A 6369-nucleotide genomic window follows, 5' to 3' on the forward strand; every position below is an offset into this window, starting at 1 on the left:
AAAGACTGTCAGTAGCATTACCTCCATGTTCAATTTAGCACAAAATCTCTGTAACAAACCTCACATTTCTGTTTGTAATATCTAAAGAAACAATTCTAAATGCACTTAACCTGTTTCTGTGGTCTCCACTCACCTACAGACATTTAACCTATCATTACTGAAGCTACTTCTAATGCTCTAAATGCCTGATGAGCTTCAGGCCATGGCTATTTAATTATTGAAGAAGTGTTTTAAGAAGTGACAGAGAAACATTGCCTTCCTCCTTGATGTATTACACTCTTACTGTGGCCTGATCCAGAAAACAAGGAGGTCTGTATAAGTATTTACATGAGCCAGGGAAAATCATTATTCAGACTCAGTGCTGTTTTTTTTTTGGTTGTTGTTTTGTTTTGTTTTGTTTTTTAAAACAGACTCCTTCTCTTATTTTTGCCCTCATAGTTTTCTATCTACACTTGCAGCCTGATCTGATTCTACTGAATAATTGATTGTATGGTATCATATAATTCCAAGAGCATCCTCATTTCCCACTTCTTTGTTTATATACATTTTGTTTGTTTGTTTGTTTTTGTTGTTGTTTTCTTTCTAAACTGCTAAAAGTCTTTTGCTTGCTTGTTTTCCTATTGCCTTTAATACTAACCAAAGAGTATTGAGTGTACTATTCAGGGATGTTGGGGACAGGAGAAAGAAGAGAAAGGGATTGGGGGGAGGGGGGGTGGAGTAATGAATTTTAATTCTCTGGCTCCTGTAAAGTTTTGCTTCTACTGTTCACATTTCATGCTCTACAGGTGAATGTATTTTATTCCCAGGATCTCTGAAAGTCTCTTCACAGACACTGAAGATCACTCTTCCAGAGTATGGCCCTTCCAAGCCAGTATGTAAACAACTCTTTCATAAATTAAGAGTCTTCTCAGCCTAATTGCTTCTCTCGTACATGTTTTGAGGACAAAATGAAAGAAAGTGCTACTCCATCTCTGCCCACGGATTATAAAATGTGTTTTGTTGTTATCAACAATAGGTGAAGAAAACTGCACAATTGTGGATCAGGTCAATTACTTCTACATGTACTCTTATCATGTGGCAATCATTTCAGTGCCTGAATGTCTCTGGCAGTGCATTAAGCAGCATAAAAGGTCTGTCACATGTTTGTCGACTCAGCTTCAGGAGTCTGTTAAGTTAAATGTTGCATAATAGGGGAAAGTATAGCCTTGGTTGTTGTACAGGAAAGATAGTTGGGTTTCTTTGTGTGTGTGTGTCTTTAATATAGCTATATAAAGCTATCTTTAAAATCAAGTTTTACAGTTTCCTGGAACCTCCTGCTGGATCAGTCAGTCTAAATTTAATCTAACACATATTGTCTTTGTCCTTGAAGAACTCCATTATGTCAATCAACCAAGACTACTGGAGACAGTTTTCATCTAGTTTTTTTTTTTTTTTTTTTTTTTTTTTTTTTTTTTTTTCTGATAGAAACATGTATATGCAAATTATGTGAATTTATACAAGGAGAAAAGTGGTCACCATGAACTATCTCAAATGTTCATGTGTAATACTTTACTACTGATTTTAAAGGTGAAATGCACATGCAGACCAAAAGATCCAGTAGAGTCTGTAACTCTTGAGCTTTGCAGTGTCTTAAATTGGAATCATAATTTTTCATCTATAATATAAGAAAACATTATAATTCTTCCTTTGTTCCACAAAATTCTTCACCTTCTCAAGAAGTGATTGATAAATATTAATTACCAATATTAAATATTATGTATATTTAATAATCCTGTAAATAATTTAAATTTTATAAAGAAAGGTAAAAGTTAAAAAGGAATGACACATAAATAATTTACTCACAACAAATAATTTACTTGAAGCCAGGAAAAAATATATATATTATGCTTGTTACACATCCTAAGAAATAAAGGACTTATAGTCCATAACAGACAAAACTGCCAGAAAACAAAGAAGTGAATTAAAATTGAAGTTTTTTCCTTAGAAATTTTCTCAAGAATCTATGTAACACATTAAGTTTCTGAGATGTAAGTGAATCGTATAGTTAAAAGTACAGCTGAATTCTGGGACAGAGAACAGGTATTCTAGCAGTAGCTCTAAAGATACCTTTGTAAAGGTTTATACACTGGTATTTATCCTTCTGAAGCTTCTTCACCATATGGCTTTCCCTTACACACTTTTTTTTTTTTTTTTTTTTTTTTGATCCTGTTTGATCTGTTCCTATTACTGCATTAATGTAAAGCTGGTAATTGGATGCGGTTGCATCTGTTAAGTATTTCACAATAAGCTCTTTATTTTAATTATGTCTTTGGACCCATCCATCTAACTATGACTGGAATCAAAGCACATGAGTTCCTTTTATCACTTTATCTTCTCAGTTAGAAACTGGAGTTGCAAGGCCAGGAGAGGTACCCACTAGGTACATACAAATAGCAATGGGAATGTCATTGCTGTCACCTCCAACATTTCTCCAAAAGAGGACTGCACTCATCAACAGAAGGCTGTAGTCAAGCAGAAAGCCAGGCCAGGAAGAAAGGCAGAATAAAACTCCACTGCCAGCCAGCATGACAGTTTTGTTCAGAGCTCAGTTTGAGTCCAACTTTTTGTATGAGAGCTGAATAAAAGCTGAAGCATTTGACTAGAATGTTGTTGTTCTTCTAGGTGACTAAATAACTTTCAGCATTTAAATTCAGACAGCTGAAGTTCCTCTCTTTAACTGGGTCTCAGTAACTTCCAGTCTGATAAAACTGTGACAACTGAGTGAGGCTAAATCTTGAGCTGCACTACTGTTCATCATTAGCAAATCTGCCCATTCATTTTGTTCATTATGGACCATGGGTTATGAGTTAGTATATTTTGGGATGTCCTCTGTCTGGAAGTAAATGTTATTCTTTGCATACAAAGTCAGGTATTACTGAGCAGATGTAATAAAGATATTTAAACAGATTCCTGAATTGAAGGTGTGGATCCTCCAATATTCTGTATTTATTGCACATATTTTCTGTAGAGAATTTTACTTATTTCTCTTATAAAAATGGGTATTTTGTACTTTTATAACATAACTTACCTATTTCATTTCCAAATCTGCCATGCAGGCATCTTTGAAATATCTCTGGAAAGATATGACACTGCTTATAAAGAAACCACTGAGTTATTCCAGCTTGAAAAACAATGGAATTTACAAAGTAAGAGGTCCACGCTCCAGAAGGTGGGGTTCTTAGGAGCTGACAGATAACATCAATGTAGAGAGAACCTCGGTATATAATATTCTGCATGTATGCATGTGCATGCATGTATGCAGTAAGATAATGTACAAAAAGTAAAAGCCTATAAACACAATGTAAGACACAAAAGTAGGAATCATTTTTAATGATGAAAATAGAGAAAGCATAGGAGACAAGAGTTTTCTTTGTTCAGTGGTGCCCTAAATATATATGGAGTAGATTTTATTTATTTATTTATTTATTTATTTATTTATTTATTTAATATTTTTTTAAGCAAACAAATATAACACAGGAAGAATAAATAACCCATGGAAAGAGAAGAAGGAATGAAAGCAATGAGCACGAATTCCCCTGCACTTTCTAAACACCTTTAGAACCAATGCAAAAACCTCAGAACTTATGTTTGTTAAGTTAAAACAAAAATGAAAAACATTGCCTCTGGTACACTATAATCCTAATATAACTTTTGTACAGAAAGCCTGAGAAGAAAATTCCCATATACTGTATGTTTCTTCATATGAAAAATATTCACATCAATATCTTCTGAGGAACATCAGACTTTGGATCTTTCTGTTAGCAAGATAGGAACAGAGAAGACTAGAATGAGACTGTTGCATATTATTAACCTGTACAGGTAAAAATCCAGGGATATTCATTGTCAGATTTCTGAAAGTTCAGACAGTTGAGGGGGCTATAGTCAATTCTGCCAGGCAACTCAAAGAAAGTATCACATCTAGTTCTCATCCTAGCCCTTTGAGTTGTTCTGAATCTTTAAAACACTATGGAAAAAAGTAAGCCCCTATGCACCCTGGCAATATGTTCAGAAGTTTATTATAAGCAAAAAGGAAACATATCTTGCATACAGGCATTTTATAGTGATTCTATTGATATTATTATGGATGATACCGATGTAGGTTTATATCAGTTAAAATGATGCCCACACAACATAAAAATAATTGGAACTGCTCAGTTGAAATGAAAAGGGCAATAGAATCACCAGAAACAAAACAAAACAAAACAAACAAACAACAACAACAACAACAAAAAAAACAGGCTGTTCTGCTTTACAGCTGCCACTCTTATCTGAGCTTCTTTCTCACTGTCCTGGGCACACACTGTTTCCTGGTCCCTGCCTGTGTCACTTAGGCAAGTACAGGGGAATGTTAGATATGGTGATTTGTTAACTCAGTATTCACAGTGGACCTTCTCCAGGTCCTTCTCATTTTTTTGCATTTGCTTGTGGCTTTAAATGCTGACATTAATAAGTATGGTACTTTTCTGTTTGTCTGCTGTTCTATACTTTTAAAATTGTTTTCTTATCATTGCTTGATGGATCTTTGATATAAATGGTACAGTGAAGTGCTACTGTTAGTGGTGAACGTTAAACCAAAGAATTAAGCATTAGTAAAATTATATATATGTAATTATATAAATAATTACAATTTAGTAAAACATGTTTGAACAACCCCAAAGATTAATAGCAGTGAGAAAGGCCTGTAATTTAACAACAACCTCCATTTGATTTTGTTAGTAGACAGTAGCCTCATGATTGCTTCACAGCTAGTGCAACAAACAATTTAAGATCTTGGGCTATACTAAGACCCTGCTGGAAGAACCCAAATGGAAGAAAAAATGTTGCTCAGTGTGTTCACAACAAAGGGAAAGTGCAGTGTCTGGGGTCTTCTTCCCATGTCCATGCTGCTACAAATTCCCAGAATGGAGAAACAGTAGCAGCTTAAACCAATTTAAAATTCTCAATTTCCCTTGAATATATTTGGCCCTTTCCCATGAGAGTATAGATAAACACAAAGGGGAGATGGAGATACTTTCAATTCACTTAGGAGAGTATTATTGTAATACTTGACATTCTGCCCTCAAATTTAAAAACAACTCACTGAAAATGTGTAAAGAAACCAGGAGTTACCTATTGTCTTTGGTGGAACGTAACCTTAGGGAGTAAATATTAGTGCTTTGGAAAGGTTCTGCAAGTATTTCAATTGGGTGTGATATATTTTATCCTGATTTCTACTCCAGTAATAATACTATCAAATGAAAAATTTCTTCAAAAGGCCACCACCATCTGGTGATTAATATTGATTTGCAACACGGTGATATTTCTTGTCAAGTGAACGTTTTCTGAATCAATATCAGTTTAGAAGTCTCATCTATTATAAGTAACAACCTTTTACTGATTCAGTGTTTTCATTCCCTTGAGTTTGTTGCAACTTTACTTACCATTTCAGCAAACATGGTCAGACATTCCTAACATCCTAGTTCGTACATGCATAATTAACCATAAGCAAACAGTGTCAGGAAAATTAATAGTGACAGTCAAAGCAATAAGACTATTTTCTCATCTCTGTTGCCCATACACGTTCAGAAAGCATTCTTAAACTTTAACATAGTATAGTACCTGATATCATAAAATAAGATGTATTTCCAAGACAAAACAGTACTGAAGGGGCTTAATGGAAAATGTGTCTATGCCTTGGGTTTATCTATACTATAGCTGTATGTAGATATATATGTATTATATCTATGTTACAGCTCTGAAATAATTTAAAATTGAGTTTTATAAATGTGTCTTTTCTCTACCTTTCTGGGTCTGAGATAGAAAACAGCCATTATGAAGATACACCGTTTTAATTTGTTCCCAGAAATTTTGAAAATTTATGGGATGTCCAAAATTTATATACATTATATATGTGCTTATATATACATACTGAAGGTAGTATCTTTAGCTTAAAAAGAAGTAAAAGGATAGAAGATAAAATGAAGAAAAGACAGATTGCCAAAAATCTTAATCTGCTGTCTCACTCATTTGTGCATTGGTAAGGAGTTTATAACCCAAACCAGGTTGCTAACACCAGTTCATGTGACACAATGCATCTTGGTTTTTTGGAAAAGAGTTTCATGAAATACAAGATGACAGGCCACTGATGAGCCATGAGGAAGCAGGCATCCAGGGCAGATCTTTGAGCAAGTTCATTGGAGACAGATAGTTTGTAAAGGGATGAGTTTACCTCAGGGTGTCAGAGGCTAAGTTAGTCACTATTTACAGAGAAAGGGAACAAAAAAAAAAAAAAAAAAAAAAAGTGAGAGTAAAAGTATAAAAATATAATGAATCAGCTACCACCTGAACTTG

General features: G+C 34.2%; 1 long non-coding RNA gene across 2 annotated transcripts; it reads left to right on the forward strand.

The window, feature by feature from the left end:
* The first annotated feature begins 208 nt into the window (after nucleotides 1-208).
* On the forward strand, nucleotides 209-3338 carry LOC118163215. 2 transcript variants are annotated; one of them, XR_004748925.1, is made up of 3 exons: nucleotides 209-309; nucleotides 786-871; nucleotides 2379-3338. It is a non-coding gene; the product is annotated as an uncharacterized LOC118163215 (long non-coding RNA). The 2 variants fall into 2 exon arrangements; XR_004748924.1 differs by lacking the exon at nucleotides 2379-3338 and adding an exon at nucleotides 1016-1162.
* The last annotated feature ends 3031 nt before the right edge of the window (nucleotides 3339-6369 follow it).

This window comes from Oxyura jamaicensis, chromosome 2 (genome assembly GCF_011077185.1).
Source record: "Oxyura jamaicensis isolate SHBP4307 breed ruddy duck chromosome 2, BPBGC_Ojam_1.0, whole genome shotgun sequence".
Taxonomy (NCBI): Eukaryota; Metazoa; Chordata; class Aves; order Anseriformes; family Anatidae; genus Oxyura; species Oxyura jamaicensis.